The following is a 25,791-nucleotide window of genomic DNA, read 5'->3' as shown; positions in this document are numbered from 1 at the left end:
ATGCTCACAATGGGGACCAGTTGAGAAGATGTAGGTGAGTTAGCACAAATCTCTGTCAATTAGTCAGTCAACAAGCTCTCACAAAGAGCTACCAGAAACAAAATTCAGAGGACTACTTTGTGGATCCTGGCTGATCAGAGATAGGGCAAGCTTGACAGAAGAGCCAGCCACATATGACCGGATTTAAAACTCACATGTACCCTTTGGAGGTTTTGAGTACAAAAAATTGACCTAATTTCTTTGTTTAGCTTTGTCCTTGTCTCTAACCCAAAGCCAAGCCTGAAACTGGACCTGGCCTCCTTCTAGATGCCCTTTCAGATTCTGTTGTGAATTTCTGGCTTTCAGAATGGAGTTTCCAATGGGGAACTAAGGGTTACCTATACCTATGCTAGGATGTATCTGCTACCTGTTTCCCCTCCCACCCCACCCAAGCAGGCAAAACAGTTTCTTGAGCCTACTGAGTCACAGTCCTTCAGATGCCAGCCCAGGCCCCACCAGAGGCAGGGCTGGAAGGAACAATGCACTGGTGATGGGTCAACAGGGTTATCTTTATCTACAAAGGAAGAAGGCCAAAACATGAGTAAACTTTAACCAACACTTATCTACAGTCTGTTCTAGCCCATGCTGTCCTTGGCTTCTCTCCTGAAGTTCTCTGGGAGGGGAAAGTATTGGTCTTTACTATCGACTCTTGTGTCTCTTTTCATCCTGTTCTCATTAAATTGAAACTCAAAGTTTCCTTGTTTGTTTCCTCCTCAGCAACCCCTCCTCTGCAAGGTGCCCGAAAACATCATGTATTAAGTTAACTGTTGAAATTCATGGATTTCAACAAAATCCAAGAATTTTTTTTTCTTTTGCTAAGAATGCAAAAGGTACCAGGATGCCACTTGACTCAAGGAGTATGAGCCAGGTTACCAAAATTGCTCTTAAACCATTAAACTCACTTCCTTCCTTCCTGATATTCCCTATTATATCCAGGATTAAATAGAAAATCCTTTATTGGTGATTCAAAGCTCTTCACAACTTGTATCTTTTTACCTTTCCAGGCTTCTTGTGCTTTACAGCCCTCCTCAACATCTACTACCTAGATGTACTGGTCTGCCTGCTGCCCATTGAACACAAGGCTCCATGGCATGCCTTTGTATTTGCCATCCCCCACCCCATCCTCCCTCTACCCCCTCTCTTAGAATTCTGGCTTCCTTCAAGACTTAGCTTACATCTCACCTTCTGCAAGAGGCCTTTCCTGATCTTCCCAGCTGCCTTTGTCCCTCAGAATACCCTCCATCTATCCTGTATGTATATTTTGTATGTGCCTAACTATTTACATGTTGTTCTTCCCGTCAGAGTGTAAACTTTTTGAGTGTGGGGACAGTCTTTGCATTTCTTTGTATCCTTAGCACTTAGCTCAAAGGCTAGCATGTTCCTCAAATACTTGTTGATCGACTGATTGACTGACTCTCCATTTAGGAGGTAGACCACAGGCAGCTAATTGGTGGTCAGACATGGGAGTTCTTGGGGTGATTCGAGGCTGCAGCACTGAAGCCTAAGGCGTCACCATATTTTGCTCCTTGCTGGATGGATTTTGGATTTCTTTTTTTTTGTTATTACTATCCAACCAAGTCACTGCTGTTTGAGGCTGAAGAATTCTGGGAAAGGAGGAACAATTATGCATCTGAGGTTGAGAAGGGGGAAGGGGTGGGGATCGACACAGAGCTGACAAGTTGATATTCATTTCCCTGGCTTTTCCCCAGGTCTATATAAGGGCACCAGGAAGCAGCTTTGGTACCAGGGTGGTGATGTTGGTTGTGAAATAGTGAAAAACAGAACTGAGTGTGTTGAAGGAAGGAAGTTTGGGTGGCATAAAGAAGAAAGGTCTAGAATTATATTCAGATAGGTGCTTAGAAATTTGAGAGTCACCCTGGTAAGAGAGTATTAATATCCTAAGAGGTTGTATCCAAGAAGCTTGAACAGAATGTGTAGGTTCTGAGTGAGGTAAGAATTCAGAGTATTCTGGAGAGATTGAGATGGTTAGGATTAGTGGAAGTAGGGACCCGCTGGGGTTTCCTGGCTATGAACTGAGACTACAAACTAGTCCAAGAGGGACCGTATGGGGGATTCTGTTTCCTAATAATCTACCCTCACCCAATCTAAACACCCTTTTTTAAAAAACCAGGGCCTGTAATTTCATTGGTATAAGGAAACCCAGTGAGGAAACTCCTTCTCCCAATGGAGTTCTGTACCTGCTTTGATAAATATAGGGGTAGTCTTAGGGAGCTTCTTGGAGCACTGAGAAATTAAATGACTTGCCCAGGGTCATAAAACCATTATCTGTCAAGAGGCAGAATTTGAACCCAAGTCTACCAGACTCAGGCCATTCCTCTATTCACTACACCAAGCTGCCTCTCAACGCATATACAGACAGGAATGGAAGTGACAAGGGGCATTTAAGCAGATTTGGTCTAGGACTACCTATTTGAATTGGGCATTTTCTAAGGTCTTTCTGGGGTATTTTGGGAATTGAATGCAAAAGGGAGGTGGATGTAGCATAACTACTCAATTCTGGAATATCCCTTGCTGGTGGGAAGTGAGGGAATATGGATCACTCATGCCACAGGTTAGGATTACTTAGTAAGCCTGGAAGGAGAAAATGTGCCCTAGGAAGGTCATGGTCAAAACTAAGATCTAGGAGGGCAGACAGAAAGCTAGGCCAAACTCAAACCCAGCTGGAGGATCTAACCTGAGCCATTTCCTTGGGACTCCAGCTAGGGCTAACATCCAGTCTTTACTGGTACTCAAATCCAATTTCTTCCCCATGAAGGAATTCTATTACTTTCTCAACCACTACCATCTCTTCTGCCAAGCAAGGTCTGGTTCTTCATATCCAGAATCCACTAGATTGATAGAGAGTAATGAATGCTAGGAGAAATAAGCCTAGAGGGTTTATTTTGGTTACCTAGTTACATGCCAGCTTCACTGGAGGGACCTGAGAGCATTTGCCCAACCAATGTGACAAGAATGTTGGATTCTGGCTGGCGATCTCTTATGAGCAAACCTAGTAGCTAAGAATGGTCCAATTTTACTTGTCTGTTCCAAGACCTTGTCCTCCACACCCTAGTTCTATCTTTGCAGCTGTTGTACTATAGTGAGCATGTAGTAGCAACTGTCCAGTCAGCTCTTGTGATGATCCAGAGACAATGAGTCACTCAAAGGAGATGACTCAGAAATTGGATGGGGAGCGGGGGCATCCAGCAAACAGGAGTTCTGCTTTTGGTGTGTTGAAATATCAATACCATTTTCTTCAGGTGTTTGCCTTCAAGCTGGACATACATTAGGACAGGAGTCCAAATCAATTCAATCTAATTCAACAAACCTTTTAAAGCCTACTATGTGCAAGGGATTAATCTTGAAAGCAGAAGGGTAATACCTGGTGTCGTATTCCTCAATATTGGATGGGGGTGGCAGAACCGTAACTAGTCTGAGACAAACGGGGCTTTGTCCCAGGTACAAGCAGTAGTTTAGCACCTAGTTAGTGTGGAGGAGATGGATGAATGTGAGTACCATGAATTTGGGGGGAAGTATTTGCTACACAGAAAAAGTAACCTCAGAGGTCAAAGAAATGGGGCTAGGAGGCTTTGCAAATAGAGATTCTCAGGCTGTATTTTGTTTCCCCTATAACATTCCCTATTTTTGCCAACATCAGGATGAGCTTGACTGATTCTGCCTTGAAGGAGACCTCCACCATATCAGAGATTTACTGCCAACACAGGATATTCTGATAAGACATCCAAGAGAAATGCATTTTCCCACAGAAACAAATGACCTTTAACCAACTTCTATGACTTCCAAGGCTTTCACATTTCCCTCATTTCCATTCTGCTGCACGATGTACCCTCAAAGTGAGCCTAATTGACAATCTAATCTGCACCCCAAGAAGCTCAATTTGCTACCAGCCTAAGCAGTCTTCCTTAGCGCACTAATAAATTTATTTCCTTTCAGCCTCACTTTTTGACCCCCTAGTCTTGCACACCTGATTGCTCTGGCTTTTATAGCTGGGAAACTCCCACAACATAAGCAATAATAATTAGTTAAAATAGTAAACCATCAGATGGGCCTTCCCTTGAGTCCCTCCACAGTGGCTACAGGTCAGGGGATCTCTTCTCCAGACCTGTCTTGCTTCTAGTTCCTGTCACAGCCTCCCTGTCCTTTTTCTTATTGTGTCCCAAAGTCTTCCCACTATTCTACTCCACAATGTATAACTAAAAATTGCTAGCTATTGCTCTGAGGGTAGTGATATTGAGTTAGGTTTTCTCAGGTGTCTCTTTGGGGTGAGGAGAATGAAAAGGGCAGGATGGAGGCATTCATGTTCCAGTGTTTTTCTCCATGGCCCATTAATTTGGGGGGTGAAGGAGAGTTTCTTCTATTGACTGGAGTAAACATAAGGTTTAAGGACCTTCAAAATACAAAGGGCCATTTAAATTCAAATAAAATATAGGATGACAAGTTTACTTTGCCTTCTGGGAGAATGACTGTCAGCTGTGGGGAGCCATTAAAAGTCGCAGGCTATAAAATAGGCAGTGCAGGAGGAAGAAGCTTCCACTCGTGCCCAGGACCCTTACATTGACCTTGTTACAAAGTGTGTTTGTCTCTCACACACGTATTCCCAACAACCAATGCCTTTCATCAGCACACAAGCACAAATCAGTAGCTATTTGAGTTTAGCAAGGGTGTGTTGTATGCTTGAAATTTAATTCCAGCTCTTTACCCAGCACCACAGCCTCCACTGAAGTCCCATTTGGATGCCCCATCATGGTTGAAAGGTGACTCTTGGTTCTTGAAGGCTGTGCCATTGGAACATAAGCCTTGGCAGGTCCTACTGAGGTGGGAAACCATTGTGTACAGACCCAAATCAGCCTTGTTACCCGTGGAGAACCTCAGCACTAGAAAGCAGCTTCCTGGGGAAGCATTTTTTTTTTTGTCCACATCATTTTCATGAAAGGATCTGCTAGGACATAAATAGGTGGTGATCTGTGTCTGTGTGTGGAATACACCTCGCTGGTGTTATCATAGATTCTTGAGGCAACTGGCTGGGGAAGTGGATTAAGCACTGGGCCTGGAGTCAAGAAGATCTGAGTTCAAATGAGGCCCCAGACATTTACTAGTTGTGTGGCCCTGGCCAAGTCCCTTGACTTCTGTTTGCTTCAGTTTCCTCAGCTGTAGAATGGGGATAGTAATAGCACCAACTTCACTGGGTTGTTGTGAGGATCCAATGAGATGATATTTGTAAAGCACTTAGCCTCGAATGTGGCACATAGTAGGTGCTATGTAAATGCTTATTCCCTTTCCATCTCTCTTCCCCTTTGAAGTATTATATACTTAATCTTTATAAGCCATAAAGTGACATTTCCCACATCATCTTAATTTAATTTAAAATTAATTTGAAACTCTCTCATTTTATTGAGTTTTCATTTTTTTTCATTTGAGTACTAGTAAACATGAGTTAGTCTGGCATAGTGGATAGAGCTGGGAAGAGATGAGTTAAGTCCCATCTTTGACATACATTGGCTGGGTGATGTTGGACATATCCACTCAGGGCTCCAGAAATTTCTGTAAGACTATATGAATTATAGATGAGTTTCCAGTTTGCATAGTGAAGGCAGTTTACATGATAAGAGTTCCTTACACTGATAAAATCATGGGTTAATGGCAAAAAGCCAGACCCCAGAAAAATACTCCCTACCTTTGTGACCTTGGATAGGTAACCTCATTCTATGGACCCAAGATTTCCTCTTCCTCTTTGAAGCCACTTGGCCAACTTTCATTCTAGGGCCAGGTCTCTAGAGGTGGCTGCTATTCTTACTCAGAGCTCTAAGGACAATGCTGAGGGGCCAAGGTTTCTATTACTATCATTTAAGAGTCCCTAAACAGCCTGAACATAACATCATCAGACTCTGATTCCCTTTTAGAAAAGGGTATTTATCAAGGTGTTATAAAAGAATGATTGTACAAAACATCCCCACTAAAAGCTTTGGACAAATTCTCCTGTAAGTACATGTAGGTACGTGGGAAGAATAGACTCAAACTACGTTTTACTGTTATTCATCCTTTGTTTTCGAAGAGGACCAATGACAGTGATTTATGTGTGAATTGGATATAAGTGAGGCAGAGTCGCATGAAGACATCAGCCTCACTCTCCCTGAGTCATCAAAGTCCAGTGGCAAGACAAAAGTCAGGATGACTGGCAATGGCCCAGGATGTAGTGGATGACCTTGGCATCTTCAATGTCTTACCAAGCTCTAAGCACTCCACAGCACCTACTTCAGTCACCTTTATGGCTGTTGTAACAAATTTTTCTTATCTGCCCATTCTAACAGAAGTCTTCACATGCTTGGGGTAGGCATCTGCCTAACTCACTCATGGGTTTGAGACCTGTTGGTTACCCTCAACCTGGTTTAGCCCATCTGCCAAGATGGTTTTTATCAGGGGGTGGCCACAGGTGAGAGGTGGGTGACAGGTGAACACTAAAGATGGATGAGAAAAGGGCTCAGGAAGCCCTCATATCAGAGGTGCCCCTGTACCGCCCCCCGCCCCCCCCGAATACATATGGTAAAGGGGTAACTTATAACTCTTGGTAACTGAAAGTCCTTTTCCGCCTTTGTTGAGTAAGTTCCCCTTAGATGTAACTCTCTGGGGTCTGAAGGTCAGTGTCTAAGTAGAATCTTTAGGCTGCACTTTTTTTCTGGTGCAAGGAATCGTGCTCTTTGAAACTACCTCCTTTCTTGGGTGACTTGTCTTCTGTATAATGTTAGTCATTGGTGTGTGTGTCTTCTGCTCTCAGATGGATATATTGATTCCATTAGGGACACTGGGAAAGGGGAGCTGGTATAATGCTAACTCTGGGATCATCTTTCTCCCTCCCCATCTGCTTTCTGGGATAGAAGTAAAGGTGTACCTCAGGGAGCCCCAAGGCCAGGACTCTCCTACCTCTTGGCTGGCCCACTGTTGAACTGAACTCACTGCTGGACTAAATGTTTTTGCATGTAGAGCCCAATAGAGGTGACTCAATTTTCTTGATCATTTCTAAGATGTTTCTGGTGTGATTCCATTTGCTTTTCATTTGGTAGTCCCAAATCCTACAGTCCTTTCAAACTGATCTTGTCTACTCATCATGATTCATTTATAGGAACATTCTTTACTACTATGTTTACTCAGTTGATTAACTGGGATGGGCATAGAGCCCCATACTCACATATGAAATAAAGGGGTTGAATCAGATGATCTCCACCATCCTTTTCAACTCTCTGACATGCTAGACATTCTTTTTGAGTATATATTGGACTAGATGGACACTGAGGTGCCATCTAACTTTCAAACTCTGTGATTTTGTTCTTTCCAACTCTATATCTTACAATACTATGTTTTTAGGGGGAAAAAGAATGTTGCATTTATCTGCATTTTTCAAAGCAACTCCCACAAACATTTTAAAAAATGCTTGAAGATACTGAGATGGACAACCCTGGCCCATCCTGGCCATCAATCTCCAAGCTTGTATTCCCTGCACTTAGCACAGGTGCCTGGCACATAGTAGGTACTTAATAAATGTTTATTGATGATTCACTCCTTGTGTGAGGGTAGATGATTATTCTTCAACAGCTTATTGAGGGACACAATGTTTTCAAGCAGTAAAACCAAAGGCAGAAATTCTCATTTCTCAGTGAGAAAAGTTAGTGAGTATGTCCTTATGGCTGGGATCCATCCAAGTTCAATGTAGAGGTGGATCAAGATCTCAAAAGTCTTGAAGGACATGGTGTAGCTTATTCCTAAATTCATCACTGGTTTGCAAATTATTTGGGGAAATGGTCCTGTCTATCTACTAGATTAAAACTGCTCATTTATGACCTCTGAACAGTTTAGACTTCAAGGCTTCTCTTTTCTTTCATCAATATGCTATGGACTTAAAAAATGATTTTATCAGTGCAGGGAGTCCTTGTACCAAAGCAGATCTATACCTGCTCTACAATTCATTGTGTTAGAGAGTTATCCAGGGCCCTGAGAAACTGAGTGACCTTGTACAGAGTTCAGGGTCACAAAGCAAGTATGCCTGTGTTCCCTTCCTCCTTCTTTCCTTCATTCTTTCCTTCTTCCCAACTGAAGTTGGGGTCTTTCTTATGACAGATCCAGCACTCCATCCACCACAACATCCAGCTGCCTTATAAAACAAAACTCATAGAAGATGGCCCCAAATTTCTTAAGCTGTTCTTCAAGTTCTCCCAGGGTTCCTGTTTACAAGGAATTATGAGACACTGTATCTATTCAAGGTTGCATCCATTTTCTGAAGGTCTCTTTGTCCCTTTGATAAGAATGGATGGTATCTTTTCTTTCAAACACATCCAGTCTGAACGTAGGATTTTTCAGGGGTGTGCTGGAGGTAGTACTAGTGAGAGTGTATTATTAAATTTTCAGTGTCAGCAATTATGGACTCATAAATCAGCCATAGCTACAAATCAGCCTTGGTTATTGTTCTGTTGGTCTAGACTTAAGAAAGTGATGGAGAAAATGTGAATGCAGATTAAATGTAAAAGTGTGTCATGCCTACTTTTTTTTCCCCTGGAGAGCCACTTGTTAAACATTTAGCAGTGTGTTACTAGATTTTGCCCAGTTAAATTCTTTGGACAGAATTTATTGATCTATTCTCCCAACCCTAAATTTGTTCTTCGCAAATCAGGAAGCCTCCTAATGGCCTGGCAGGTTTGTGGTGCTCAGTCTAGTTATGGTGCAGCCACTACAACTAGGTATCTAAATTCAACTCCCCTTACCTGGGAAGCCATAAAGGAAATGTAAATGGGTAAACAGAGAAGTTCTCATCTCACAATCAGAGATTTTGGTCTTTGCACTGATGCACAGATCCAGCTTAAATTTCACAAAACATATTCACATGCTTTACACCTTCTGAAGTCACATCCATTTCAAAGGAGTTTCCACCATCTACTCTGCCCTCTTTTAATTTATTAATTGAATTTAAATAACTTTGAGATCTACAAATGTCTGCCATATAAATGAAGGAATTTTGTTGTATTTGAAAGCACTCTGAAAACTGCAAAGCAATCTACAAATGCACAGGACATTACAATAATGCTTCACATTTGTATAACTTTAAGGGGGGACAGAGACTTTTTGAGGTAGTGGCAGAAATGTAGGACCAAGCTGCACTCCTCCCTCTCATGGGTTGCTAAATGCCTTTTCAGGCTTGTTGAAACTTCAAGGCAATTTGCATGGCCTAGGCCCTCTTTGGGAGTGGTGAACATGAGTGGTAGTGAAAACAGTCACCGAGGATACAAAGAAAGGCAAGAGACAGTTTTTGCCCTCAAGGAGCTTGTGGTCTGATGGGGTAGACCACATACAAACAACTATGTATAAACAAGTGATTTATGAGATAAAGTAGAAATAATCAGCAGAGGGGGACCAGGAAGAACTTCCTGTAGAAGGTGAGATTTTAGCTGGGACTTGAAGGAAGCCGCGGAGGTCAGTAGACAGAGTTAAGGAGGGGAACATTGCAGGAATGGGGGACAAGCCAATGAAAAAATGCCCTGAACCAAGAGAAGTGTCTCGGAAAGCATTGAGTATGTTTGTCCCAAGGTTCAGAAAAAGTCAGTAGGAGACAGGACTGAAGGATAGGGGCATACAGCCTGTGTTCTGTGGTGGAGAAGAAATGAAAAGATTTACTCACCCTCACCCATCTAGGAGTGAGGATCTGGGACCTTTCTCTGGGTGTGTGTTTGTGTCTGTGTTTCTGTTTAGGGGATGAGTAAGTAAGGTTTCCACAGTTTCTGAACAATCATTTGTATGTGAGTCTGGGTGTGGTATAGATCTGACACCACTGACAAAGCATGGGGTATGTATGGTTGTCTCACACTCACAAGAGTGTGATAACACTCCCCCAAGGAAGCAGCTGCAGCAGATGATAGCTTTAGCAGAGGGCAACAGCAGCTCTTCTGAGAAGCAGAGAAAGACAGCTTTAGAGGCAAGGGGCAGGGGCAGAGGGTGGAGCTTAAGTGGGTGACAGCTGCTGCAAAAGGGAGCTCCAGGACTTGAATGAGGCAACTGTAAGAAGTGGAACAGAAGTGATGGAGCACGGCCAATTACTGGGACATAGACCCATGAAAGCTCTTCTGTCTCCATGCATTTCTCCACTTTGGGAATGAAATTTCCAGGGGCTTGTTTCTCTTCTCACTGGTTTAGGGACTCTGGGGGAGATTGTACCCATTTTGTGACTTGGGGCTGAGGATGAGGATGACCCAGTGGCTTGATTTTTTCCCCCTTTTCATTTACCTTGCTACTCTGTCTCAATTAAATTTGTTGCTATTTTATTTACAATTCCTGTTGGCATGTAGAGAAGAATACACTGGATCCAGGCTTTCGCTATGTGATTGCCCCAAACATCCCGTACTCAGTCTAAGGTAGCAAAGGGTTCCAGGGTGGTGGGGGAACTTAGTTACATGGTGCCTTTCAAGTTTACAAAGTGCTTTTCTTGCAACTATCCTTGGAAGTAGTCATTGCAAATATTATTATTCTCATTTTATGTAGAGAAATGGAGGACCAGAGAAGTTATGTGACTTGCCTATAGTCACATAGCTAGTTAAGTGACAAGAACCCAGGCTCCAACCCATGTCTTCTAATGACAGTGCTAGTGTATTTTCATCCTTCCTTCCTTCCTTCCTTCCTTCCTTCCTTCCCCATCAAAAGCAAACACAAACATTTCAATATACAATATGCAAATACAATACAATATACAAATATAGAAATGAGGATAGTATATGGCATCATGAACTTCTGTTATGTACAGTTTTATATTGTATATTTTAATACAGTGGTTATAAAACTGCCATGTTTGTATCTTCTTCTGAAATTCTCTTTGTTTTCTTTTGTGCATTTTAAAATATTTGATGTTATTTTCTTTTAAAAAATTTTTCCTTCTCTATCATTTCCTACTAATTTGTCCCTTTCCCCAAACAGAAACCCTCTTTTGTAACAAATAAAACGAATCAACACATTGTCCATGTTTGAAAGGTATCTAACTACATACCTCTAGTCCATTGCCTCTGTGCCAGGAGGTGAGAGGCATGCTTCATCATTAGTCTTTTAAAGTCATGATTGGTTATTGTTTAATCAGAGTTTTGTTGTCCTCCAAAGGAGGACTCATTATCCTTTATAATATTTTGCTTGTCATGCATATTGTTTTTACCTCACTGGATATGGGGGTATCCCAAGACTCTGTCCTGGGCCTCTCTTGTCTTTCCCCACTAGATTGTCTCATTTTGTGTTCTCATTAGTTCTCATGGCTTCAATGATCATCTTTATACAGATATTTCCCAGATCCATGTATCTAATCTGAGTCATATCACTAACCATCTAGGGGATATTTCTAGCTGGATGTTCTACAGCAGAGGTTCCCAAACTTATTTGGCCTACTGCCCCTTTAAAAAAAATTACTCAGCAGCCTCCTGGAAATCTACTTTCTTTAATCCTTTAATTTTTTTGGAGGGGGGGAAATTTGTGTCATTTCAAAAAATATATATAAAATATATTTTATATATTGTGTCTTAAATTTCATAATTTATTGTAAATTTGTGGGTTTTTTCCTGCATTGAAATTTTGATGACATAATATTGCATCATGTAACTGTGCAGTATTGTTTACAAGTCATTACATGCACTTATTCCTGCCAATGCTTGCTAGACTTCCCAATAATACATGACACATTTGCCTGCCAACACTTGCTTGTTAAGACCTGCCTGCAGACTTGACCAGTGATCAGTTATAACTTGCATTTTGTGTGTTTATTTGGAAAATAATCTAACTGTGACTTTAACTCTGTTAGACAACAGATGAAACATGTACAAATGGTTTTTTTCAAAATTTTCTTATTTTCTCTTTTTTCCCTATGCTTCCACAGCCCTTTTATTTTTATTTAATGCCCCTGAATTACACCCAAGGCTACTAGTGCCCCCCTGGATCATTCCAAAGCCCCCCAGGGGGTGGTATCACCCATGTTGGGAACCTCTGTCAGACATCTCATCCAACATGGCCAAAACAGAACTTACTGTCTTTCTCCCTAAACTCACCCTTTTCCCAAGCTGTGTTATAGTGGAGGCCACCATCTTCCCAGTCACACAGGCTTGAAACCTCAACTCCTTCCTCTCACTCACCCCTCATAACTTGTCCATTGCCGTTTGTTGCTATTTGTACCTCCATAATATTTTTCATTATAGGTTCTCTTTTTTCCACTCAAACAGCTAACAGCCTGGTTCATGCTTTCATCACCTCTCACCTGATTGTTGCAATAGCCTCCCAATTCTTCTCCCTGTTTGAAATTTCATTCCAGTCCAACCCATTTCCATGCAGCTGCCAAAGTGATTTTCCTATAGCAGAGGTCTAACCATGTCACACCCCCTTGAACCACTCCCCCTCCCAACACACTCATAAATTCCAGTGGCCTCAAGGATTAAATATATATGCCTCTGTTTGGTTATTTAAAAACTTTCATGATCTAGCCCCTTCCTATATTTCTAGGCTTCTTATAAGTTATTCCCCTCCATGTACTCCATGACTTTGTTTAAGACTCAGCTGAAGCACCACCTTCTTCTGTAGGAGGCCTTGTCCATCAGTTAGTCACCTAGCATTTATTAATTATCTACTGTATATTAAGTTCTGGAGATACAAAGAAAGGCCAAAAAAACCCCCCACCCAACAACCCCAAAACAAAACAATCTGCCCTTGAAGGACTAATGGTCTTCCTGGTACTAGTTCCTCCCCTTTAGGTTCCCTTGAACTTAATTTTCATGTGTCTCCCATGTACCCATATACACCCATTCCTATTAGAATGTAAGTTCCTTGAGGACAGGAGTGCTTTGGTTTTTGGTTTTGTATCCCCAGAGCTTAGCATATTGTCTGACATATAATGTTGAGACAAAAAAATATTAGTACTAATAGTGTATTTGGTATTTAGTCACTAGTCTGTGAGAAAGTTTTATTCAGTTGAACATTAATTTAGATCCAGCTAGTTATTTCTAGCTGAGAGGGAGAGGGAGAGGGAAAGGGAGAGTCACTTAACTTCTGTCTCAGTTTCCTCATGTGTAAAATGGGGATAATAATAACACCAATGTCAGGATTGTGAGGATAAAATGAGGTATTTATAAAATGCGTCACAAACTTTACGCACTATATACAATATGAATTATTTTTATTATTATTACTATCATTGCTGCGTTATTATTACCACGGAATGGACCTTAGTCTTATCCCTCCAGGAGACAGAGAAAGGAGATTGTCTTTTGATGGGTCAATATTCTGGTCATACAAAGGGGGTGAGGAAAGGTTATGCTCTTATCTAAACTGGCTGTTGTTTGTTGTTGAGTTCCATCTGACTCTTCATAACCCCATTTGGGGTTTTCTTGGCAAAGATATGGAGTGGTTTGCCATTTTCTTCTCCAGCTCATTTACAGATGAGGAAACTGAGGCAAAGAGGGGTAGTGACTTGCCCAGTAAGTATGTTAAGTGTCTGAGGTCACATTTGAACTCAGGTCCTCTTGACTCCAGGGTCAGTGCTCTACTCACTGTGCCACCTCGCTGTCCAGAATATGCTGTTTTCTTTTCTTTTCTTTCTTTCTTTTTTCTCTTTCTTTCTTTCTTTTCTCTCTCTCTCTCTCTCTCTCTCCCTTCCGTCTTCCTTCCTTCCTCCTTCCTTCTTTTCTTTCTTTTTCTTTCTTTCTTCTTCTTTCTTTCTTCTTTCTTTCTTCTCTATTAGTAATTTCTTATGGTACAATAGTATTCTATTAACTCATATACCACAGTTTGTTTCAGCTGTGACCCACTGATAGGCAGATACTTTGGTTCAAGTTCTTGATACAACAAAAAGCTCTGCTAGAAATATTTTGTACACAATACGTTTGTACATATTGGTCCTTTCCCTCTATCTTTGACCTCCTGGGAGCATATGCCTACTAGAGTCATCTCGGAATCAAAGGGCTATGGACAGTTTAGTAACTTTCAGCATAGTCACAAACTATTTTTGTTTCTCAAATTATTCTGTTTTCCAGAATTGTTGGTCCCATTCTCAGCTCCGCGGACAGTGCATTAGTATGCTTGTCCCCCTGTAACCCCTTCAACAATTACCATTTTCCTGTTTTGTCCTTTTTGCCAATCTGATGGCTGTGAGATGGAAACTTAGAGTTTGAAAATTTGCATTTCTTTTATTATTAGTGATTTGGACCATGTTATCATATATAAACATGCTGGTTATTCTTTTTCATTTTTTTTTGCTTGCAATACTGCCTATTCATATCCTTTGAGGACTTATCTCACTAAGAATGGCTCTTGCTCATATATTTGGATCCATTCCCTATATATCTTGGGCGTTAGACTACAAGACACTTTCCACTTCACTCCAGATATCTCTGGTCAATCAGCCTTAGCCCTATATGCTCTAATGATCTCATAATGCTGCTTTGGGTTTGGAAATTATTGGAATAGACTGGCTGGGGATAGGTGGGATTGGGGTGGCAGCTGGGGTTGTCACTACCCAAAGCAACGCCCCTGTACCTTTCCCAAAGGGGGTCACTTTAGGAAGGAAGGCAGCAGCAGTCATGAGCCGGGGCAGATTGGGAGAGGAGGAAAGAGATTATGCCTGATTCTCATTTTTTTGTCATAGACTCACTGGGGTGGCCTAAGCAGTCCTGAAAGGGGATGAACAGCTAATTCCCAAGCAAGGTTATATGATTCTGCAGGGGCATTCGCTGAACAAAGCCCACTTTACAGCCGGTTTTATAGCCTGGACTTTTAATGGCTCCAGCAGCTGACAGTCATTCTCCCTGAAGCCAAAGTGAACTTGTCATCCTATACTTTATTTTGCATTTAAATGGCCCTTTGTATTTTGAAGTGCTTTGCAATCATTATTTCATTATTCCTCTCAACACCCTTTTAGACAGGTCTCACGTGCGTTTTTTTTTCCCCCTATTTTTCCCTTTCTTTTATTTTGGAAGCCAGGGGAACAGCAATGTAGAGAAGTGTCCAAGGTCACATAAACCTGTTCAGGGAGTACAACTAACTCTAACATCCTGCCTCCATAGCTTTCTATTAAATTCACTGTGCTAGTCAACTTCTCACTTTTCTTGGGATTGTCCTATCAGATCAAAGGCCTTTTGGGTCTTTCAGAGGAGATCCTCAAGGAGAATGTTTTATAATTTGCCAGAACTGTTCCTTCTTCTTGGAAAATTTGTCCTTCTGTGGGCCATAGTCTAGAGGTGAGTTAATTGTTAAATTCATCCATTATAGGCTCTTAGGATCCTTAGACTGGGAGGGACCTGAGAGATCCCTTGTCCAATTTCCTCATTTTACAAATGAGAAGACTGAGGCCAAGAGAGGGGAATGAATTACCCAGAGTCAGTATGCTGGAGTATCAGGATTTTAACCCAGATCCTTTGGGCCAAACCAGATTAAAATGTAATTGGGAAATTGAGATTATTATAGCAAAGATTGATCAAATGAGCGTATTTTCTGGTTGAATAAAAGAATTAGTATATAAGCTCTTCCTTTGAAGGCTCCCTGGAAAGAATCTTAGTACCACTCTGGACAACAGGGACGAATGTGAACTGAGTCTTCTCTGTTAGGTCTCTGTGTTGTCGTTACTATCTTGTTCTCATCTTTCTGATGGAGTTCAGAGAGAAATGATCTTGGACAAATCACTGCCCTGCTATAGTTCTTTTATGGTTAGTGTTCCATGGACTGTTTCCACGTTGTTGTTCAGTTGTTTCAGTTGTGTCTGACCCTTTATGATCCCATTTGGGATTTTCTTGGCAAAGATACGGGAATAGTTTGCCATTCTCTTCTCCAGCTCATTTTTACAGATGAGGAAACTGCAGGCAAACAGGGTGAAGTGACTTGCCCAGGGTTACACAGTTGGTAAGTATCTGAGGCCAGATTTGAACTCAGGAAGTCTTTCTGACCCCAGGCTGGAGCTCTGTGCATTATGATGCCACCTAGCTGCCCTGGACTGTTGCATAGATAGATACAATAACTGCTTGGATAGTGGACTAAAAGTATGAGAAAGGATACTTTGTGTCAATACATACTGATTTTCTGTTAGGGTAGTTTCCAAATTTGTTACCAATCCATTCCACAATTTTGAAAGCATACATTATGCTGGATTGCATATGTGTTAATTGCTTTCAGGGTGCCCTTCCACACTGAGCTTTCATTTCAGAATGCCAGCAATCCTCATAAAGTTTCAGGCTCAGCCTTTCCTTGATACCATTACACTTGAGGTGTCTTGCCTGGAGATATTTCTACCACGTTGCTTCGACTCATAGGTTTCAAAATGAGCTCCAGATTCAGTCTCTATCCTGTGGCATATGTTAAGAATTTTACACCTATCAGGAAAGATTCCATGAGATGAAGGAGCAAATTTAATTTGGTTTTCAATGGAAACCATAAAACTTGATGTTATCCAGATACATCAAAGCCATTAATAAGATGTTTTGGTTTGACTCCTTTCATTTGGAAGTCATATTTGCGTTGGGGAGGTGGGAAAGGGAATATGCATTTATATAGTGCCTACTATGTGCCAAGCACTTTGATAAGCACTTTACAAATATCTCATTGATCCTCACAACCCTGGGAAGTAGGTGATGTTGTGATTCCTATTTCACAGTTGAGGAAATTGAGGCAAACAGAGGGTAAATAGCTTGCTTAGGCTTGCACAGTTAGTAAGTGCCTGAGGCTAGATTTGAACTCAGTTCTTCCTGACATCTGGACCAGCTCTCTGTTTACTGTACCACCTATATTGGGACTTGCTCAAATCTTACAACTAACTACTAAGTACCAGAGGTGAGATCTGAACCCATTCTCCTCAAATGAGGGAAATAAGACTGTGAGATGTTAAGATACTTCCCCATAGTCACATACACTTCTACCATGGCTAGCTCTGGTCCTTCCCAGACCTGGTGAATCTAGTGAATTTCTTTGGGTACCAAAGGTAGGAACCCCTCCATGGAGGGCTAATCCCCATGAGTTACGGATCATTCATCCAGCAGTTGGTCAGTTTTATGGGGATCCCTTGGTGGGAGTAGGTAGTGGGTAAAGGTTCCTAGAAAGTTTGTTTGTATTAGATACCATTGAGAGTACCTTGCCCTGCCTATTTGATAAATTGGAAAATATAAAATTATTAAGGTAAAAACTCCCTATTTGATTAAAAACTGCAAAGTAGTTGGTCAGAAATTAGGCTTAGACTAATACCTTACACGATAGTTCACAATACATTGTAAATGGATAGATGGTCAATATAAAAGTCAAAATATAAAACGAATTGAAGAGAAACAGATCACAATACCTCTCATAGCTAAGGGTAGGAGATGTTTCTTAACTAACAAGAGATAGAGGTGACTATAAAGATAAACAGATAACTTTGATTACTTCCAACTGAAAAGATTTTTCTCCGACAACATTAATGCACCTAGAATACGAAGAGAAGTGATTGAGAGGGTAAAAATCTTTGTATCAAATTTTTCTGATAAGGGTTTAGTATCTAAGATATATAAACAACAAGTAAATAAATACAAGATTAATACCCATTCCATAATAGACAAATGGTCAAATGTTTATGAATAGATAGCTCTCAAAAGAATAATAGTAAAAATAATAGTAAATAATTCAAAAGAATAAAGTCTTCCGCAACCATATGGAAGAATGCTCTGAATCACTAATAAAAAGAGAAATGCAAAGGTCTCACCTTATACCCTGCAAAGTGGCAAAGATGACAAAAAATGGCAACGATCAATATTGGAGTGTTGTGGAAAGATAGGTACGTTGATACTTTGTTGGTGGTGTTTTTATATAGATATAATTTTAAAGTTAGTTATGTGAAATGGAAATTTATGGTTTCACATAGAATTTTCTTTTTATGGTCTGCTATGTGTATAGAAATGCCTTGTCTTTTTTGGCCTTTAAAATCAGAATAAAAAATATAATGAAAACAAACAAACAAAAAAAGCCTACTGACTCTGGGTTCAGAGGACCTGGTTTCAAATCCTGTCTCTAGGACTTGCCACCTTTGTGACCTTTGGCAATCTCTGGGCCTCAGTTTCCTCAACTGCAAAATGAAAGGGTCATATTAGTTGACCTCTCAGTTCCCTTACAGCTCTCAGACTGTGATTCTGTCCCGATTCCAATACCAGAAGAAGAGGGCTCGGCAGTCCATCACCTTCTTTGTGAAGGGTGATCCAAACATTGTCCAGGAGTCATAACTTTTTCATGGCTTTATAGTTCTGTCTTAGAGGTTAAGGGCTGCGCTAGTTTGGGCTTCCTTTAAACACGTGGAAACCCAGGCTATAAAGTCCTAGCTAATTACAGATGGACACTTTTGGTTTGTTTGGCTGGTGAGGCATCAAATAGCCTTAAATTCCAGGGAGGGTTTAAAACAAGAAGTGGATAGGTGTGTTTACTAGGAGGAGAATAAATAGGCCCTGGCTTCTCTCCAGAAATTTGCTTTTTCCTCCTCTTTTTTGCTCCTTCCCCTGCTGCTAAGGGCCTGCCTTTGGGAGAGTCTTCCTCCTCCCCAGAGCCTGCAAGATTTTGGTTGACTCTAGCAAGTGAGAGCTTTGCAAGTGGTTAGCAGCAAAGGTGACTGAGTTGCATCAGTTTTTGGTCTCTTCAGAATTATTAGAGCAAGTGCCATGGCAGGCTATGGGGAATTAATGGTGCAAGATGAGCCAAGCTTACTTAAAAAAATAATGCTCCCCAAGTTTCCTGAGCAGAGGCTCCGAAGGTTGCTTTTTTCTACTGTGCTGTTCTTTCCCTGGAGTCTTGAAGTTGTTTCATCAGTAGGCTTGCATCTCTGTACATGCTGTGATGCATAAACTATACAGCTGTGCATGGATGAGCTCAGCACACAGACTTACATACACTGCAAAATCTATCGAATTAAAAAATGTATTTGTTAGTATCTTTCATAGGGCTCTGATACTCAAGGTACACTGGCAATTCATAAAATATATAAATGATTAAGAACCAATCCCACTGGATAGTCAAGGCCTGTTAATACATAGTTCTTGAAAGAAGAATTGTGTGACGTCAACAATGTATGAAAGATTGCTCCAAATCACTAATAATCATAGAAAAGCAATTCAAAACAACTGTGAAGTTTTTATTCTCACACCGTGTGTTGATAAAGATAACGAAACCCAGAAAGGGTTAATGTTTGGAAAGGCTGCAGGAAGACCAGTCTATGAATACAGTGTTGGTATATCTGAGAACTGGTCTGATCATTTTGGAAGGCTGATTGGAATTATAATAAAACAGTGACTAAAAGAAATGCCCATGCCTTTTGTTCCAGAGATCCCACTGCTAGGCAAATATGCCAAAGAGGGCAAAGACAGAAAGATTCCTCATATACCAACATATTTGTAGCAGCACTTTTGCGTTAGCAAAGAACTCGAGCAAAGTAGGTGTAGGCTTGTTGTGGAAAGGCCGAATTGTGGTACATGAATGTAATGGGCTATCATTGCTCTGTAAAAAATGATGAATATGAAGAATTTAGAGAAGCATAAGAAGATTTCTATGAGACACAGATTAGGGTTGGTAGAACCAGGACAACATATATACAATGACAATAGCAGCATAAATGGAAGTTTAAAAAAAGCACAAAAATAAAACTGAAGGCTGTGTATTGTGACCAAACTTGATCCTGAAGAAGAGTTCAGAAAATATTACTCCTCTTTTTTTTTTTTTTTACAGAGTTTGGTTGTGGAATATTGCATGTAATGTCAGACACAATTGGATTGTAGACTGCTTTTGCTGAAATGTCTTTTTCTTCTCTTTTTCATTTTTAATATTTGTTACAAAAGATGGCTTCTGGGTAGGGGGGAAATGAGGCCTGCCTTTGGAAATAAAGGTGATATAAAAAGAAAAGCTATCATTTAAAAAATAAGATTAAAAACCCACTTGTTAGGATGGAGTTTGGAGAGTTGAGGTCCTTAGCCTTAGTCTACTGAGAAAATGGTTTGGCGAGTGTTCCAAACTGTGTGTGTTTCTTTAGGAATGTAATGATTGCAAACATGTGTGGACACTGCCATTCTTTTACCTGATGAAAAGACCAAGCCCAGGCAAGGCCCCTGTGAAGTTCATGCACATTTATTGTTTCAACTAATGTCCTGCATGTGTTGGATCTGAACTAGAGAATGAGCATGAACATGAGCAGAGAGAAGGTGGCTGTGGAAAGTCTCCCTGGATTCCTTTCCTCTGTGCAAAGGCAGTGACCCTTTGAGCAAAATATTGGAAGTATTCCCATTCTGAAGACACCTTCAGACCATGGGGACAGTCTCTCCCTGTCTCATGTATTTCGATATCTTTACCTGATCTTTCTGTTTGAGCCCCAATGGTGCCTGGCCTTCCTCTTGATAGATTCATTGTGTTGATTTAAGCCAATGCAGCAGAAAATCTGATGTCATCTGCAGCTGTTAGGCTATATTTCAAAGGATCCAGCATTAACCCTTCCAAAGATCCACATGAAAGAAAAGTGGCCTGGTTAGTGGTCTATGTAGCTGGCCTCCGCTGTGTGTCCATAATAGTGCTTTTATTTAATATCCACTGGGCACCGGCAAAAGGGGTGTTAATAGAAAACTCTCATTTTTCCATCAGCAGTTCTGCCTTTTTCTATTTCTGGGGGTCCCCCCTCACCATGGACCCCCCTCAAAAAAAACTGATCACTTGAAATCTCATCATCTCTCAAATAGATTCAGGTTTTGACACTCAACACCTTCTCTATCACCCTTGGTTACTTTTCCCTTCTGATTGAGGGCTGGAGAGTGGAACACTTCCATTATATAGGGTTCACAATTTTCTTAGCACAGTTATCCCTTCCATAATGCAGGAGTTAGAGGCTCTGCACCCCCATGATCTGGAAAATCTGTGTAAAATTCTTTGGCTCTCCCTTTGTACCAGAGAAGAGGCCTGAATTATTATGGTATTAAAAGATAAAATATGTTGATATTATATAATACCATACACATATTTTATACATTCTGAGTTTCTAAACTTTATGTATCTCATCTGCTGGCCTTTGCCTGTCCTCTGTGGCTTCTGCAAAACTCCCCCCAAATTCCCATTTAATTTTTATGCCTACTGGTAATATATGGAAACTGATGGGGAAAGTTTTGATGTGGAAGGGACAACTGTAACTCCATTTTTCCAACAGCAGCTCTGCTTGTTTTTGATGCCATGGGAACTTCTTGACTCTGTGCCAGGGTACCCTTCTCCCCTTAGTGAAATGCCCCACCCATTTTCAGTGAACCCCTTTTCTGCTTCCTTTTCTGTGTTGTCTTCCTCCATTAGATTGTAAACTACCTGGGAATAAGGACTGTCTCTTTTTCTTATTTGGATCCCTAGTGCTTAGCATAATACCTGGCACATAGTAGGCCCTTAATAAAGGTTTATTAAATTGAATTGAATAGCAGAGTCCAGTGATAAGGATATTTGGCCATTCTGACAGGAATCCCTTTGATGGGGCCTGGATCATATGGATACAATCTCTTTACTCTCCTTATCTTTAAATAAAGCAGAGATTGAGTTTGTAGCTCAGGGGTAATTAACCAGGGAGTCATGAGTTTATTTTAAAAATATTTGATGAAATGTATTTTGATGTAATCAATTTCCTTTCTAATTTTTTTGCATATAAAATTATTATTCAGAGAAGAGTATCCTTGGACTTCACCAGATTGCCAAAGAGATTAAGAATATAAAACAAAAGTGAAGAACCCCTTGACTAGATAGTCTCTAAGGCCCCTTCCAGCTGCATTATTCTTATGATCAACACTGCTTTAAAAGCGACAAACCAGAGCAGAGGTAGCTTGGTGTAATGGAGAGACTATTGGACTTGATGTCAGGACACAGCTATGACTAGGGAAGGTAGTGAAGTACATACCCAATGGAGGACTATTGCCCAAGAATGAGATTTGTCTAAGATAAAGTCCTCCTCTTAAAAAAAAAAGAGCCACTACTTGGAAATCCTAGAGATTTAACTAAAAATTAATTGAAAAGGTTAATAATTTTAGCAAAGTAGCAGGATGTAAAATAAACCCACATAATTATCAGCATTCCTGTATATCACCAACAAGCCTGAAAGAAGAGATAATAAGAGATATTTCATTTAAAATAGTGGTAGACAATATAAAATACCTGGGAGTGTACCTGCCATGACAAACCCAGGAACTATATGAACATAATTATACAACACTTTTTTTGGTACAAATACAGAGAGATTTAAGTAATTGGAGAAACACTAATTGTTCATGAGTAGGCTGAGCCAATATAATAAAAATGACAATTCTATCTAAACTAATTCACTTATGTGCCATCTGAATTAAATTATGAAAAAAAATTTCTTGAGCTAGGAAAAAATAATAACAAAATTTATTTGGAAGAACAAAAGGTCAAGAATATCAGAGGAATTAATGAAAAAAAGGTAAAGGAAGGCAGTCTAGCAGTGCCATATTTTAAACTGTCTTATAAGGCAGTAATTATCAAAAACTAATTGGTACGGGTAAGAAATATAAAAGTGGATCAGTGATATACAGAGATATACAATACATGGTAGTAAGTGATTATAGTAATGTTGTGTTTAATAAACGTAAAGATTTAAGCTCTTGGGACAAGAACTCACCATTTGACAAAAATTGTTGGGAAAACTGGAAAGCAATCCAGCAGAAACTAGATATAGATGAATACCTTATACCACTTACTAAGATAAACTCAAAATGGTTGCATGATCTAGACATAAATGGAGATACCATAACTAAATTAGAAGAACATAGAAACACATTACCAATCAGATTTATGGACGGGAGAAGAATTTATGAATAAACAAGAGATAGCACTGTGACTTGTAAAATGGATATTTCAATTACATTATTCAATTGGATGGATAATTTCAATTACATTAAATTAAAAAGGTTTGTACCAATAAACAAGGTAGGCAATGTTAGAAGGAAAGCAAAAAGTGGAGAAAAAATTTATAGATAATTTCTCGGATAAAGGCCTCATATCTCAAATAGATAGAACTTTGTAAAATATTTATAAGAATGAGTCATTTCCCCCATTGATAAATGGTCAAAGATATGAACAGGCAGTTTTTGGAAGAAGAAAGCAAAGCTATATATAGTCATATGAAAAAGCTCTAAATCATTATTGATTAGAGAAATGCAAATTAAAATAACTTTGAGATACTATCTCATACCTATCAGATTGGCTAAAATGACAGATGGGGAAGATGACAAATGCTGAAGGAGATGTGGAAATATTAGGACACTAATATACTGCTGGTGGAACTATGAACTGACCCACCATTTTGGAGAGCAATCTGGAATTATGCCCAGAGAGTGATAAAACTGTGTATATCCTTTGACCCAGCAATACCACTATTAGGTCCTATTTTTCAAGGTGATCAGGGAAAAAGGAAAGGAACTTGTATGTTTTAAAGTACTTATAGTAACTTTCTTTCTGTGGTGCCAAAGAATCAGAAATTGAAGGGATTCCCACCAATTGGGTAATAGCTAAATAAGTTATGGCATATAATTGTGATGGAGTACTACCATGCTGTAAGAAATGATGAGCAGATTTATTCTAGAACAAAATCGGAAAGACTTGCATGAAATAATAAAGAGTGAAATGAGCAGAACCAAGAGAAGGTTGCATACAGTAACAATGATATTGTTTTGAAGAATAACTGAATGACCAAGCTATTCTGAGTAATAGGAATATTAAAATCAACTACAAAGGATCCATGAAGGAAGATGCCATCTACTTCCAGAGAAAGAACTGATGTATAGAAGTATGTATTGTATAGTCTCACATAAATATTGGGGTTAAATGTTGGCCATCTCTAGTACTGGGTTGGGAGGGAGAGAGGGAGAGAGCTTGGAATGCAAAATGTAACAAAAAAATAAAATTTTGTTAGAAAAAATTAAAAAGGTGTCATTAATGGAGCCTGGAGGTGAGAAGGTGGGATGGATGAAAGGTGGGGAGCATCTTTATTTTCTCAAGGGATGTATTAAGAAGAGGACAAGACTTCTATGAAGCAAGTTCTGGCCTATCCTGTGGGTAGTGAGTGAAGGTAAGCGTAGAAGACACTTCAAAACACTTTTTACCTCCCTGGGAGAAAAGGCAGTCTGGTGACCAGTGGTGGTCAGGGAAGGCCCTCTCTTGCCCCTGTTCTCTAATGACTTTCCTGTGGGAAACCTTCTTGGGGAGCATCTTTGCTTTATGGATCCCTCAAGTTTTGCCTTATTTGCTTCTCAAGCTTTCCTCATCCCTTATTGGAGGGGCCTGGGAAAGAGGGCAGTGGGGCCATATACTATAGGGGGAGAGGGAGGATGCTTCAGGGATAGGACTGTAGGTGGTGGGGATTGGGTTGGTGGAGGTGGAAGGTTAAGGGGAAAATGCTTCCCCATACTTATAAAGGTCTTCGTAGTCTGAGTTGCTGTATAGCAATTTAGATTTGAAGATCTTTCCCACCCATTAATAGGCCCATGTGACCTGCTTACATCACAGGAAGCCTAAGTAACATGTGGTGGGAGGAGCTTGCTGAGAGGAAAAGGAAGTCGTGTCACAGGAAATACAGAGAGAGCAATTATGGCTGTTATGGCTGTCATGATAGTTAGAGCTGAGGTAAAGATAGTCAACCTGTGATAGCTGTACTGTGAGTTTGTGGGAAGACCCCAGAAGGGGGTGGGAGAGGTTTTGGGATGGCAAGGCTGCATGCTGTGATAATGTGTTTAAGTTCCTTGCTGTTATGATAAAGTGGGCTTCTGGTTGTGGGAGCAGATTGCCTGGTTATGGGATATGCTTATATGGTGTCTGAATAGATGTTTTACTTCTACCTTCTATATGGAGAGTCTTTTATACTTTGTCATACAGAACTACAAAAGCATATTCACAATTATTGTTGATGTGTGTTTATTGCCTTGCTGTTACAGTTGTCCTGAGAGGAGTTGGGGATGGCAGGGAGAGGAGGGTGGGTCAAGAGTTTACTGATTTTGATTCCCAGCTCTGATACTTAGTATTACTCTGACTCTGGGCAAGGCACTTAATCCCTCTGTGTTCCAGTTTCCTCCTCTTTTATAAAAAGGGTTGTGAGGAAAGCCTAAAGTGCTATGTAAAAGTGATCTATTGTTACAGTAGAGTGAGAATCTTGTCCTCTGACCAGAGGGCCTCTGAGGCTTCCCAGAGTGTGGAAGTGGAATGAGAATTGGCAGGCAATGATGAGGTCATTGTAGTAACTGGGGGGTCTCTGATCTCTGGGCCTCTGAACTATGAGAACAGAATCAGGGATGGCTCCAGTATTTGTTCACCTTGTACGCTAGGGTTAAAATTTTTAGCTATCAATTCAGAGTTAATAATTTGACCACCTCTCCAAGGCCCCTCAACTGCTACAGGACCCTATTGAGGAAGCAGTGCCTTGGGTCACTGCTTGGCTTTGTACAGGGTACAAAAGACAAGTGGGGTCCCTAAACATCAAGTGTAAGTGGTGCTGTGGATAGAAAGCTGGGCCTGGAGTCCAGAAGACTCAGCTTCCTGAGTTCAGATACAGCCTCAGACACTTACTAGGTGTGAGACCCTAGAGAAGTCACAACCCTGTTTCCTCAGTTTCCCTCATCTATAAAATGAGCTGGAGAAAGAAACAGCAAAATCACTCTAGTGTCTTTGCCAAGAGAAGCCTCCAAATGGAATCATAAAAAGCTGGACCCTACTCAA

The sequence above is a fragment of the Trichosurus vulpecula genome, chromosome 1 (assembly GCF_011100635.1).
Source record: "Trichosurus vulpecula isolate mTriVul1 chromosome 1, mTriVul1.pri, whole genome shotgun sequence".
Classification (NCBI taxonomy): Eukaryota; Metazoa; Chordata; class Mammalia; order Diprotodontia; family Phalangeridae; genus Trichosurus; species Trichosurus vulpecula.
The sequence above is the reverse complement of the archived record's forward strand: the minus strand, read 5'-3'. Positions refer to the sequence as shown.